At 34.3% G+C, this 15,957-nt stretch overlaps 1 long non-coding RNA gene across 1 annotated transcript in view; it reads left to right on the top strand.

Moving 5' to 3' along the window:
* The window catches only part of LOC103656320, a 58,867-nt gene extending 46,720 nt beyond the window's left edge, over positions 1 to 12,147 (top strand). Inside the window, exon 4 of the long non-coding RNA XR_566595.2 lies at positions 12,013 to 12,147. This is a non-coding gene — a long non-coding RNA (uncharacterized LOC103656320). The remainder of the gene's footprint in view (positions 1 to 12,012) is intronic.
* The last annotated feature ends 3,810 nt before the right edge of the window (positions 12,148 to 15,957 follow it).

Genomic DNA, 15,957 nt, shown 5'->3' with positions numbered 1-15,957 from the left:
CCATGTGCCAAAAATTGACCAGGCAAAAGACTGTAAAGCTTTTTCACTCCATAAAATGTGCTATCTAGTGGATAATGAAAGACATGGCTGAAAAATTGTCCCTATTGTGAACAGCCGTGAATATTGGAATGCCAAGTGTGTATTCAATTAATAAAGAAACAGAAGGCCACTTCAGATTTTGAACAGAGGAATCATGTAAATGAACTAATATGGAAATGTGAGGAAAAGATGTGACAAATGTAAATAAAGAAATTTATATAATTCTCCTTATAACTTGCCAATGCCCTTGCAATGATCAAACACAATATAAATGATTAAATCCGTATGTTCTTCTGAAGTTCTCCTCTCTTGATTTCCATGTTATCACATTCTGACTGATATTCTATTTCTTTGTTAATTCTCAATTTTCCAAAGGAATATTTCTATGGATTGAAGCCAGAAGTGTTGTTTTTCTTTGGATTCCTGTAGTTGGTTCTCTTCAGTTTCCCAGATGTTTTTCAACTTTTTCAAATTCAGTAATCATAGTTGAACTCATTAGCCCTGCTCTCCACTGAACCAGTTCTTGTCCTGGATTTTTTGTGTATCTCATATTGTAGTGATACCGCATTCATCCCACACTCAAGTCAGAAGTCTGTAAGTCATCCAGATTCTGCTTTCTTCTTGAAGCTCCCAAATCCAGATGGCTCACAAATCTGATTATTTTTATCTTTCAAGTATTCTTGCGAAAAGCAGCTTCTCTTTATGAACTAGCTTAGTGGTTTAGACTGTAAGGTCTCTAGATTCGGAGGTCATAGGCCAAATCTGTCATGTACTACCAATTGGACTCTGCATATATCATAAACCCAAGTTTCAATTTCCTAATCTTAAAACAGAGGTAATGATTTATTTAATTTATAGAGCTAACTTGATGGTAAATAAGATGATGGATATAATGTGTATATTGATAAAACATGGGGTATATTTGGTAAAAGGCAGCCATTATTAATATTATCATTATTATGATTGCCCCCAAATTTGCCTTTATTTATATCTTTTTCATCATCCACCCTGTAGTGTGGCAATGATCTTAAAATTAGTTTTAATTTCTTATCTCCAAGCTCAGTTCCTCCCCTTCCACCTGCCAACTACCAGTATGATCTCTATAACCTAATCACAACCCCAAAGTCGAAAGGATAAAGTTTAAAGAGCTTTTCCCTGATTTTCACATTTAATCTCTATGACTCTGCTTATCTCTTCCTCACTTGGACATTAACCTCCAACAACAAGACAATGAAAAAAGTATCTCTACCTCTATATCTATATCTACAACTATATAGATGGCTCCACCCCCTCACATCTAGCTATTGCACCTGCATTTTCTGTCTTCGAGCTGATACTCCTCTCTTGTGCATCTGGAAAACTCCTATTCATTCCTCAAAACCTTGCACAAATTTCACATTCTCTGAGAAGCCTTCCTAGTGACCTAAGGACAAAATCAATTACCGTCTTTTCTCCATTTCTAAATCCTGAATAGACTGATACTCTCTTCTATATTTCAGTGTGTTGCTATTATCTGTTTACAATATCTGTTTCCATGATTAGAATTTAGATTCATTGTCCCAATATTGGAACATATATTTGATGCTGTAATCCCAAAGCCTTTACTTTATGGATGTTAATAAATGTATATTGAAATGAAATAAAACCTCTGCAATATTCTAGGTGGAATAATCAGGGATTAAATTATTTTATCTTGCCACTGTAATTATAGTTATGAAGCCAGCACTTTAGGATGTGCTGAGAAGTATCAGTAGGTCACACCCAATCAACAAGGAGCTTACATTCTAAATCATTATTCAAAATGCACACACATTTATACACATGTGCACAGACACACACATGGACACACACACAAACACACACAACCCTGCTTTTAGTGCATGTATTTTGTTATTTAATCCTCATAAAAATCTTCTAAGTTAAGTCCTATTATACCCATTTCTCAAGGGCAAAATTAACATAGAGAAACTTTAGTAACTTGCAGAGATCACACTGTCAGTAAGTGGCAGGACTGGGTTTGAACCCAGATAGTCTTGACTGCAAGGCCAGCGATCTTAATTGCTATTCTATCACTACCTTCTAAGTACAAACACTGAAGACTTAACTCCTAATACAAGATGACATTTAAAAGTGCCAAATAATGTGGAGGTGGTCACCTAATCTATAGTACAAGTGGTGTGATTTGATTTTGACCATGAGGTTTGGGTAATTAAAGATACAGAAGAATATTCTAGGTAGAAAAGAGAAAAAACAGTATTCCTTTTTGCTCAACATCTCACACACACTAAAAGTACTTTATAAATACATAGAGATGTCATCTACTAAAATGCATATAAAATGATTTTTAGAAAAACTGAATCTTGCTAATGATTTCTTTTAATAATGTTTATTCTCATTTATTCATATATTTTATCCGATTGCATAAAATTTTATTTGGAACCATTTCTAAAGGGAAAAATTGTACATTTTTAGCTTTGTTTCATCTATGAAAACTGTATAATGAAATGTTTTAATTTATATACAATTTTTTGTTACTTTTGGAATATTTGTGTTTGTAACAATATTTGGCTGTTATAGATTGTACATTAAAGGTGATGTAATCAATGGGTGTATTTTAATATTTCCTAAATCTGATTCAGATTTTGCATGAGTTTAATATTCTAAGTTGGCATCGTGACTCCTAAAAAGCCCCAAGCAAAAAGTATTTGTTGTAAAACATGCAGTCAAATTTAACTTACCTTTAAACTCCTGAGAGCTTTCAATGAATATCCTCAAGTTACGAATCAGAGCCAAAAAATCATTAAAAGAATGACCCCTTTGAGTTGCATATAAGTTACTGTGTGAGAGAACTTGAGTTGATGAGAGCTCAGGACATATGGGAAGGTGATTGTTTCCCTTAGGTCTCTTTGTTTGCTTCTCTGAAAATGTCCCTTGAAACATAACTTCCTCTGGAAGATCATTATAACCCCTTGGAACTATTTAATACTCTTCTCACTGATAGAAGCCAATGTTAGTCCATGTTAACTTGAACAAAACAATTGACTTTCATGCCCATTCATGAGTTAAAATAATGAAATATCGTACCTGAGCATATGTTGTGTCTTAATCATAAAAATTAATATTAAACTCACAATAATCAATACATTATTCTCCTTGAAAGTGATAGTATTTTAATATTCAACAGATTCTGACCTTTTGGGACAGATTTTATTAACTCCTTTTTAAATGTGTAAAAACTCAACTGTTTTGACAATACAAATGCTGTATTTGTGGGGCTCTTTGCAGTGCAGCATTGAGAACCTGAAGAGTGACATTTGGGCACAGCTCACTCACAGCTCTCTCTACACCAGCAGTAGAGCCCTGAGCTACTCACCTCATATTTCTGAGCCATGTTTTACCTGTCTAAACAACGTGGGAAATGCACAAAATGGTCACTCCAGGTGGTTTCACCTCTAACGTTACACAATTCTAAGTAAAATGAATATTCTTACCAATATGTATGCTTTATGTCACCACAGTAGAAACAAGAAAGAAGGGAGATGTGTAACACAACCCTCCTTATTGCTAGAAAGAATTCCGTTAGGGTACTACTAATTAAAATGCTGCTTCACTTCTATCACAATTCAAAGCGCACATTTCTAAAAACTTCTCATTTATGAAATCTCAAAAATAATACAGAGTGTCCTGTATTTCTCCCATGATCTTGGCAATTTATCTCTGTAAGAAATTATCTACTTATGTGTCTTTTGACTGTTGTTTTTTGTTTGCTTGCTGTGTACGTACAAATGAGGCCATGTTCTTTTCCCACACGTTGTATCTTATAAATGATCTTAGTTTATATTATCAAATTAAATGGCTAAAATAACATGGATTAACATTAAGGCGTAATATATGAAGAATATTGAGATTTATGAGCACTTACAGTCATTCTAATTTCCACATTGTATATTTCCATTTCAACTTAATAATAGCTTTGACATTCATATTATCATTGGAAATTTTCAGAGTTTAAGCAACTTGCCCTATGATACAAAATGTATATGGTAAAATCAGATTTCAAATCCTGGGAATACACATCTAATGGTAAAAGCACTCAGCTTTGTTGCTGGAAAAGCCACTGTTCGAAAAATCTCGAACTTACCAACTACGTAGCTTTGGGCAAGTGAACATTTTGTGAGCATAGAATATTTCATATGACCAGATAGCATCCATTTCATAGAATCATTGTCATTGTGTCTTTGTCAGTGTTATAATCTCAAAAATGAAACTAACTGAAGTTTAAATAAAACTTGAAAAAATCTCACAAATGAAACAATTTAAAGTGTATGAAAATGCCGTATGTTGTCTGGCATGTATTTCTAAACGTGTTATCATATTAGCACCATTTATATCAGCATAATCTCAAAATTCATCCTTTTTGAAAAATTTCAACCCTGACTCAAATCAGAAAAGAAAAAAATACATTCTCTTTCACCTGGAAAACTTTTCTATCCTTGATTCAGTCCCACAAAAAAAGATTATGGGCTGAAGTTTTTACATTTAATCTATGCTTTATAATCAGTCTTGAACAAGTCATCAACCCTAAAAGTGCTTGGCAACTTTAGCCTTTAAGTAGAGATAATTGCACCTGCCTGTCTCCTCCACCTCATACAGATATTCCCAAGTTAGATGTACCCTATTACTTGATATCCTCAGGCAATTCTTTGTACATAGGCAGGAAGTACCAGGCACTCTCTTATTGCCAGGATCTTTTATATTAGTGAGTATTTGATGGTGAAGAGTTAATTATACTCTTCTCCATTTGGGATCCCCAGGGCCTAATAAAATCCAGAAAACAGCTCTCCAGTACCATAGCAATGGAAGAGATTGGTGAAGTCATTGTCTCAGTTCCTGAAAGCATAAACAACTCTGCTTTATAATGAGGCCGGCTTGTTTGAAAGCCTAAATGAAATGTGAGGAATAGGATAACAAACATGTATCTTCCTTAAAAATGTAATTGTGTTGTGTGTGTTTGTATATGGGTTGTTTTTTTCTTTACCTCTATTTTGTCTTTGTTCCTTTCTTTAAAATTTGGTTTTTCTGTCACCATGGTGCTGTAGGATTTCACCTGAAAAGTAGAAGATTTGGATTTCTCCTGCAGAGAAAGTCAGTATCTGCAGAGTTGGTTAGAGAGTTGAACAAGTTTCCTATTTTGGAAGATCAAAAGTAGGCAAGGGCAGATGGGAGAAGGCAAAGAAAGAAACATTTAAGGAGCACCTACAATGGATTGGAGCCAGTTTTCAAAAGGACCTTTCAAGTGTGATTTTGAATAATTTTTGTAAATTTTCTTTGCCAGATTACCCTCCTCTGTAAAATATGAATCATTTTACATCCCACCATGTTGAATAGTCATAAGAATTAAATAAGTAGGGTGCCTGGGTGGCTCAGTCGGTTGACTATCTGCCTTCATCTCAGGTCATGATCCTAGGGTCCTGGGATCAAGTCCCTTGTCGTCAGACTTCCGGGAGTCTGCTTCTCCCTCTGCCTGCCCCCCAAGCCCTCCCCTGCTCCTGTTCTCTCTCTCTCTGTTTCTTAAATAAATAAATGAAATTTAAAAAAAGAGAGAGAATTAAATAAGTAAAGTACTTGAAACAATGCTTGACACAGAGTAAAAATCAATAAATATTAACATTAAAAATAACTTTAATAATAATTTACCTCTATAGCAGTATTTGAGATAGATATTATTTCATCCTGTCTTTCAGTAAAGGAAACTGAAACTTGAAGGTATTCTAAGCAATTCCCAAAGTCAAACAACATGTACGTAGTGAAATAGAGAATCATAACCATGGGCAGTAATTTCTCTGACATCAGCCATAACAACATTTTTCTAGATATGTCTCTTAAGGCAAAGGAAATAAATCCAAAAACAAACTATTGGGACTACATCAAACTAAAAAGCTGTTGCACAGCAAAGAAAACCATCAACTAAAACAGAAAGTCAACCTACCGAATGAGAGAGGATATTTGCAAATGATATATCCAATAAGGGGTTAATATCCAAAATATATAACTAATTTATACAACTCAATACCAAAAACATAAACCAACTGGTTAAAAGATGGGCAGAAGACCTGAGTAAACATTTTTCCAAAGAGGACATACAGATCCCTAACAGACACATGAAAAGATGCTCAACCTCACTAATCATCAGACAAATTCAAATCAAAACCACAATGAGCTATCACTTTCCACTAGTTAGAATGGCTAAAATCAAAATGACAAGAAACAACAAGTGTTGGTGAGGATGTGGAGAAAAGGAACCTTTGTGCATTGTTGGTGGGAATGTATATTGGTACAACCAGTGTGGAAAACCGTACGGAGTTTCCTCAAAAAATTAAAAATAGGCATACCATATGATCCAATAATTCTGATACTGGGTATTTTCCCAAAGAAAATGAAAACATCAGTTTGAAAATATATATGTTTATCCTATGTTTAGTGCAACATTATTTACAATAGTCAAGATATGGAAGCAACCTAAGTGTCCATCAATAGACAAATGGATAAAGAAGATGTGGGATATTTCTCAGCCATAAAAAAGGATGAGATTATGCCATTTTAGACAACATGGGTGGACCTAGAGTGCATTATGCTAAGTGAGATAAGTCAAAGAATACCATATGATTCCACTCATAAGTGGAAACTAAAAAAAAAGAAAAGGAGTAGAGTAAAAAAACAAAAGGCAGAATCAGAACTATAAATACAGAGAACAAACTGATGGTTGCCAGAGGGAGGGGTGTGGGGTTGGGCAAAATGGTGAAAAGGCAAGGGAAAAACAGGCTTCTAGATATGGAATGAGTGTATCATGGGAGCTAAAGGCATAAGGAACAGGCAATGATATTTTGATAGTGATGTAACAGGACAGCTTGTAGCTACACTTGTGGTGAACATAACATAATGTATAAACTTGTCAAATCACTGAGTTGTACGCCTGAAATTAATGCAACACTATGTATCATCTGTACTCAGAAAAAATCATAACCAATTTTAAGGATTCTGAAGAACATCCTGTTCCTTTTTTTTGTTTTTTGTTTTTCAGTTGAATAATTAGGGTTTTTTTTTTCCTTTGATTTAATATGAAAGCATTTAAAGTTTTGTATTTGTCCACAGTCAGTTTTGGCCAAAGCCCAGAGACTTTAATAATTTTCAGTTTTTATTGTTTACTATATAATTTGTATTTAATTAAATGATAACTGCTAACCCAACAGATTATTTTAAAGAAAATGTATTTGATTTGCTAATTTAATTTGTTGCATTTTACAACACTTTTTAATTACATAGTCTATGTTAATTTGCTGGTCTAGAGAATGTAAACATCATAAATTTTGTATTTTATATCTGATTGTGATTTTGTGTCAATAAATGATCATTTTGTTGCAAATGTTTGTTGCAAAATGATCATTTTGTTACCTATTGGTAGTATAAGCAAAAATGTGTGTATTTATATATGCATATGTACAAATTAATTCAATATCAATATATTTTTAAATCTTTAAATATCTTTTTTAAACAATCTATCAGATAGATTCATATTATGTAAGATTTCCCTCTGTACATGGTTTTTTTTTTTTAAAGATTTTATTTATTTATTTGACAGAGAGACAGCCAGCAAGAGAGGGAACGCAAGCAGGGGGAGTGGGAGAGGAAGAAGCAGGCTCCCAGCGGAGGAGCCTGGTGTGGGGCTCAATCCCAGAATGCCTGGATCACGTCCTGAGCAGAAGGCAGATACTTAAGGACTGAGCCACCAAGGCGCCCCCCTCTGTACATGTTTCTATCAATTTCTATCAAAACTTTTAACATACGCTGTATATGAGTTTTTCTTTTTATTTTGAAAATATGCTCTCTAAAAGATAAAATTATGATTGCGTTTATTATGGAATATGATATTTATTATCATAGATTGACTTAACACTTGATCATTTTGTTTTGATTCCTATCTTATGAGACAATAGTATTGGTATTTTGGGGGGGGGTTTGGCCTATATCTGTTATCTGTTTCTTAACTCATCATTTAAAAAATTGATATATATGTGTGAGAATTGAAATATTGGTATATATATGTGTGTGTGTGTATACTGATATATGTGTATATGTATACACACACACACGTTTTTTCTGTTTTAATGTTTAAAATAATTTGAGCACTTGTGTTAACAGAAGTATTTCATCATTCTCCTTTGAAATGTTTCCTTCCTCTTCTGCGTGGTTCAGTCAGTTAAATGTCTACCTTCAGCTCAGGTCATGATCCCAGGGTCCTGGGATTGAGTCTCCCATTGGACTCTCTGCTCAGCAGGAAGTCTGCTTCTCCCTCTGCCTGTAGCTCCCCCTGCTTGTGCTTGCTCTCTCTCTCTCTCAAATGAATAAATAAATAAACAAATAAACAAAATAAAAAATAAAGTGTTTCCTTCTTGCCTGTCTTCAACTTCTATAAGTACTGTAATTTTTATAGCACAACTTTTTTTGGAGGCTGGGATACAAAATTCAGTGTCTTTGAGAAATAACATTTATATAGGCTGAAAACATTGATTTCTGCTAACCTGAGAAGACTGGAGTTAGATCAAACCTTAAATCCACATTGCCAAGGGCACAGTGGTCCATAGTGGGCTGGATCAGACCTAAAGAAATGTATCTGAGGAATGTCACCAAACCTTCTCCAAAACAACGAATTTCTTTTCACTAGAAAAGATTAGTGTTCTCGCCACTCCTCCTCTTCTCTAAAATCTATTCTCAGGATGTGGTGCTATGAGATGTGATGTGACATGTACATTGTGAAGCTTAGTAAAGCTTCAGTTCTTCACAAGAGCAGATGGTTTTGCCTCACTTGTGCATAGACAGGAACATGTTAGGTTCTGCCTGGACACAGATCCTTGAAAGTATTCTGCAAATTCACAAAAGCTTTGGAAAGCTAGTTCCAAATGACTTTTGAAATCAGTTTCAAACTCTTTTAAGTTTATTTCTATAGTTTCAGAACACAAGAGGAAGTTGCTCTTAGATGCAGTGAAGAAAGATATAAATTTGTCCACATTCCAGAGAAAACAGAGAGTCTAATTGTTGTTGCAAAATACCCTCTGCAGACTCTGAACCATCGGGAGATACTAAATGAGTCATGTGACCGCAAATGAACTTTTTTTTTTTTTAAACCACATAAAATACCTCTTTTAGTACATCTGGAAATGTAGGTATCATATGATACTAAGGCTTCAACTACATTATCCCCAATTTCGGTGGGGGATGTAGTGATTTTAAAGTTCAGTATAGACTTATACATGTTGATAGCTAACAAATCTACATAACATTAAAGTAAAAATATAACTTGGAACATTTTCAGAACAATGGCTTATGAATTTTCATGTATCTGAGGAAAATATTTGTATCTTTTTAGAAAAAAAAGTGACTAAACATTTATCCATTGAAAAACTTGCATTATTTAGGTTAATGTTAATTTAGGTTAGGTTAATAATTTAGGTTAGTCTAACCTACTAGAATTACTTTAATTTAAAATATTTGGATTTAAAATGTATTAAGCTTTTTTGTCTGTTGTTAAAATATAATGCTAAATATTCTCATTACTACAGTAAGAATTTAATGGTATCAAGCAGCTCTTCATTCATTAGGACTTTCTCTACTGATGTGGTGTTCCTAGAATATCCCTTTGATAATAAATCCAAGGTAAAAGTCAAAGAGATATAGAAGAGACCATTCTCAAGTGATTATTCATTAAAGTGACAATAGAAGGGTGCATGTGAAAAAAAACATAGCTCAAATTTTGTTTCAAAACCTTTTAGGAAGTAATAAATTTCTAGAAATTGAAGAACACATCACAGTAGTGGTTCTCTAATTTAAAGATAAAGAAAGATCATACATGTATTGCAGTGAAAAACATGCTATGTAGTCAAATTATTTTTGAAAAAAGGAAATAAAGCAGTCATCAATGGAAAATGCATTTATCTACTATCTATACAATACAATTCTTTGGGAATCTCAAGAAGTACACAAAACCTGACTTGTATCTCTGCCTAGCAGTGGACCATACAAGAATATTCCTTTCAACTAAACAGAAATACTAGAAGGTGGAAGACTAATAACATTTAAAACTAGTTTTTAGCTTTATGAAGCTGAAGTTAGTAGACTACCTCAATGCAATTTTAAATATGAAAAATAATCCTGTGAATTTCTGCTAGAAAATCTGGACCTAAGAGGGGCGCCTGGGTGGCGCAGTCGTTAAAAGCGTCTGCCTTCGGCTCAGGGCGTGATCCTGGTGATCCGGGATCGAGTCCCACATCAGGCTCAGAAGGTGGAAGACTAATAACCTTTAAAACTAGTTTTTAGCTTTATGAAGCTGAAGTTAGTAGACTACCTCAATGCAATTTTAAATATGAAAAATAATCCTGTGAATTTCTGCTAGAAAATCTGGACCTAAGAATCCCCAAATATTTCTCTTTGTATACCAAAACATCCACACTAGAATTTTCCATTTCACATTTTCTAATTTTTCACTTGTGAAATCCAGTTTTATACAAAATATGGGCACTTTAAAGACAGAGTTGATAAATCACTTACCAGATGCCTGTCTTGAGGAACTGGAGGTCCAGATTTTGTTTCTACAGGAATTGATTACTGAAAATGTCCCTCTGTATGTTGTTCAGTCAACCAAGACAATCCATCTAAGCATTAGGAAGGCAAACAATGAAGTCCATAGAGCTGTATGAGGTTAATGATTAACTGTAGAAAATCTATTATTGGCTTAAATATTAAATGCTTAAGGACGGCTTTTCGTTGTTACTTGTGGTGGTAGATAGAAACAAAGAGCCCATGGAAATCTCCTAAGCCTGGCATCCGGAATTAACTGCTATCCAATAATTACATGTAGTAAATGGAGGCCCTTTATTTTACTTTTGCTTCTGATTTCAACTGTAAAAGCCACACAAAACAGACACGTGCTGTTTCATGGCTCCAGTGCTCTTATTAGAAACCCTCACTTAAAGGTGATTTATCTGTGCCTCTAGAACTGCATGGACAAGTTAGACCAGCAAGAACATGGTCCCTGTGTAGGAGCAAAGGAAAAGGCAGGTGGAGCCAAGAAAATTTGTAGTATATTCTGTTCCTTAAATGATGCCTGCACTATCCAGAGGCAGATCTGTAGATCACTTTTAAGCCGCCTGGTAATAGTGGTGACTGTGTAAAAACTCTGTTTCAAAAATAGAAAAAAACTGGTTTGAAACTCTTGCCATTTTCCATATGATCAAAATACGGTTCCTTTTTGTCTCTAGGTCTTTATATTGTGCTGCTTTATATTGTGCTGCTGACAAAAGGCAAAGTTTTTTAAATCTGTGAGTTTATCAATCTGTACAAAAACAGAATTTGAAGTTGAAACCTCTCATTCAACGAAGTATAAAGATGTAATTAAGTATAAAGATGCAAAGTATAAAGATAAATTATCATCCTCTGTGAACATCCCAAACAGTATCTTTGACTCTAAATCTTAAGATTTTATCTTGTAGTAGGTTTCAGGGAAGAAACTAAGAAACAACCTGAATGTCACACTGCTATGGAATTACAGGAAGGCAAAACAACTGGAGACAATTAGATACTTTTTATAGATTAGTCTGAAAAACAGGGAAAAATATTTCTAGTTTGCCTTCCCCTAGGCTTTGCAGCTAGAAAATGATCCTCAGGTTCTTATCATGTCTCCAATTATGTCCCTTGAAAGAGATTGGAGGTTTATGTTCTAGAAAAAGTGTAATTTAGGGATTCAGGATTTAGGGTCACTAGATATTGCTGAGGAAAATGTGTCATTAATGAAAAGAAGGGAATTAAGTGATGAGACCCTTCAAGTTAGTTTGATAAAAAGTATGCAGCCCATTTAATTTGATGTCATAGGAAAAACCCAGGGAAATAATCAACTTAACTTCATTCTCCTTCCTCCCTCAGATCTCCTGCCAAATACAAACCAGAGAGCCCAGCATCTTGTTGATGTAATCCATACACATCAGCCTCCCAGGGCAGAAAACAGGATGGAATCTGGAGGGATAAGCCAAAGATATCCAGTGTGGTAAACTTGCTCCACTTTTCAGAGGGTCTATTTTCCCAAACTCTAATTATTACTTGTCTAAAAAGCATTGTCAATTTGATTGCTGAAACAATATTTTCAATTTTCTTTTCTGCAGGGATACATTTCATAAATAAATATTGTTTAGAAATAAATTTTACAAATTTGCAGAACTTTGTGCATGTATGCACATATAAATGTGTACATATACATACATATGACTATATATAACATCTCTGTGACTATGCACAAAACATATACAGACATAAATCATGATGAAATAAATGTAAAGACATGCTTTAGTCTAAAGATGAATTATACAAAGCATGAGACTATAAGTGTTTGAGGGATGGTGGTAACACATCAGTGGATTTCATCCTACCCTACCCTCTTGGACAAGACTGAAACTTAAGACAAGATATCTCAAAGTTTAAATCTCTGGTTTCTCATACCTGTGTTAGTATGTATGTAATATGTACTCTGGATGATCTTTAAGGTATGGAGCAAGGTATGTATGATAAGTTATGGTATGATAAGGTACGGTAAGGTATGGTACGGTTAAGGTATGGTATGGGCAAGTATAGTATTGGGAATTTCACAGGCCTTTATGTGATGAAGTCAGTGTTATGTGATGAATTCAGCATTTTCACCAGAAGAAAATAAATAACTGACTGAGCTTTAAGTGTGGCAGGGGGTTAAGAGCAAAACTGGGAAATGCTTGAACTCTTCACTATGAAATTCTTCCTGTAGGATATCAAATCAATGTCAACAGTTTTGGTAATAAAAGTCTGTAAAAAGGGGAGAGAAGCCCATGGGAGTTGACTATATTAATGTGGGCAAATATTCACTATCCTCTACTTTGCTTATGGAAGGAGAATACTTTCCTGCCCAACAGGAGTAATAATTTCTAGATAAATTATACTAATTTAATTAATTAATTTTTTAAAAATTTAAAATATATATATAATATCGCCACATTTTCTTTATCCATTCATCCATCCATGAGCACTTAGGTTGTTTCCATAGCTTGGTTATTAAAAATAATGTTGCAGTGAACATGGGGGTGTAGATACTTTTTGAGTTAGTGTTTTTATTTTCTTTAAATAAATACCCAAAAGTAGAGTTGCTGCATCAAAAACTCCAGTTTTTGAGTTTCCTCAAAAACTCCATACTGTTTTGCATAATGGCCGCACCAGTTTACATCCCACAACAGTGTATAAGCGTTCACTTTACTGCACGTCCTCCACCAATACTTGCTATTTCTTGGTCTTTTTGACAAAAGCCATTCTAACAAATGTGAGGTGATATCTCGTTATGGTTTTGATTTGCATTTTGCTGATGAATAGTAGGTACCATTTCATATAGCTGTTAGCCAAGTGTATGTGTTCACTGGAAAAATGTCTATTCAGATCCTCTGCCCATTTTTTAATCAAATTGTCTGGTTTTTGACCACGGATATTTTGGGTATTAGTTTTTTTATCAGATATATGATTTCCAAATATTTTTTTCCCATTTGGAAGGTTGCCTTTCCATTTTGTTGATGGTTTCCTTGCTGTGCAGAAACCTTTTAGATTGATGTAGTCCTGTTTGTTTATTTTGCTTTTGTTGCCTTTGCTTTTAATGTCAAATCCATAAAATAATCACCAATACTGAAGTCAAGGAGTTTACTGCCTACATTTTCTTCTAGGAGTTTCATGATCTCAGATCTTATGTTCAAATTTTTAATTCACTTTGAATTAGTTTTTGTGTATGGTGTAAGATAGTGGTCCAGTTTCATCCTTTTGCATGTTGCTGTGCAGTTTTTCCAACACCATTTATCAGCATGGCAGCTTTATTTCCTCCTTTACATATGTTTAATTTTTATTTCTTTTTTTCTTGCCTTATTGCAGTGTCTAAAACTTCTATTAGGTTTGAGAACTTAAGTGATGAAAACGGGTATTATTGCCTTGTTTCTGGTTTTAAGATGAAAGGATTCCAAGATACCCTTCAACAGACAAATGGATAAAGAAGATGTGGTCTATATATACAAGGGAATATTACTCAGCCACCAGACAGGATGATTACCCAACATTTGCATCAACATGGAGAAACTGGAGGAGATTATGCTAAGTGAAATAAGTCAGGCAGAGAAAGACAATTACCACATGGTTTCACTTATTTGTGGAAAATAAGGAATAGCAGGGAGAATATTAGGAGAAGGAAGGGAAAAATGAAGGGGGCGGGGAACAGAGGGTGAGATGAACCATGAGAGACTATGGACTCTGGGAAACAAACTGAGGGTTTTGGAGGGGAGTTGGTAGAGGGATGGGTTAGCCCAGTGGTGGGTATTAAGGAGGACACATATTGCGTGGAGCACTGGGTGCTATACACAAACAGTGAATCATGGAACACTACATCAAAAACTAATGATGTACTGTATGGTGACTAACATATCATAATAATTTAAAAAAAAAAAGATGAAAGGATTCAGTCTTCAACAACTAGGTATGATGTTAGCTGTAGATTCTTTTTAGAAATTCTGGATCAAGTTGATGTAGTTCTCCTCTATTCCCAAACTGCTGAGAGTTTTTACCATCACCAGACATATGAACTGCATCAGATGCTTTTCCTACATCAATTGATATGATAATTCTTCTCTAGCTTATTAATATAGTGGGTTATACTGATTGATTTTCAAGTGTTGAAACAGCCTTACATATCTGACTAAAATTCCAATTTGGCACAGTGTGTAATTCCTTTTATACTATTAGATGCAGTTTGCTAACATTTTTGTTAAGGAATTTTGTGTGTAAGCTCATGGAAGGGAGTGGTCTGTAGTTTTCTTTCTCTGTACTATCTTCATCTGGAATTTGTATCATGGTTATGCTGGTTTTATAATATGAGTTGGAAATTATTCTCTTCTCTTTTATATCCTGGACGAGCTTATGTAAAATTGATCTCAACTTTTCATTAAATCTTTGGTAAAATTCTGCACTGAACCATCTGAAAATGGGCATTTCTTTTTTGAGAGTATTTTAATTAAAAATTCAATTTTTAAAATGGTTGAGGACTATTCAGGTTATTTATTTCATGTTATGTGAGCTTTTATACTTTATGGGTTTTGAGTAATTTGTTCATTTTTTTCTGTGTTGTGAAATTTATGAGCATAAAATTGTTTCTAGTGTTTCCTTATTATTCTTTCATTGGCTGTAAAATTTGTGATGATATTTCCTGTTTTCATTCTTGATATTGGTGATTTACATCTTGTATCTTTTCATCTTAGACATTCTTCCTAAAGGGATATCAGTGTTATCTATTTAAGATCTAGCTTTTGATTTCTTTAATTTTCTCTGTTATTTTCCTGGATTCAATTTCATTTAATTCTGATTTTAGTTTTTATTATTTCTTTTTCTCCACTTCTTTGGGGTTCATTTTACTTTGGTGAACTAATGATAAAATTTTAAAATCCTGGGCCAAAATAGGGAAGAAATAGAATCTACAGAATTAAACTCTGCTATTCTTATGGGCCTTTTTCTGATTTTCTAAAAGGTGACTGAGAAGCTGAACAGAACTTTTGAGAGCCTGTGGGTTTAGGAATATAAAAGTTGGATTCCAGGTCCCAGAAAAAGATGGGCTTGGAGGGGAAGGCCTGTATAACCCTGTGTTTTAAATGAATCCTGAAAACCTTAGGCCACAAAAGTATGCAAATTCCTCATTTATTTCTTTCCCTTGAAAGTGGTAGCATTGCTAAAGGCTAAGAAGCTACTGGGGTCCAGCAGGCAACAGCATGCTTGGAGAATGAGAAAGTGACAGTGAGACCAGAGGTCAAGTAGGGGGAAGGACAGAGA

Source organism: Ursus maritimus, unplaced genomic scaffold (genome assembly GCF_017311325.1).
Source record: "Ursus maritimus isolate PB19 unplaced genomic scaffold, ASM1731132v1 scaffold_8, whole genome shotgun sequence".
NCBI lineage: Eukaryota > Metazoa > Chordata > Mammalia > Carnivora > Ursidae > Ursus > Ursus maritimus.
This window is presented reverse-complemented; position numbering and strand designations above follow the sequence as displayed.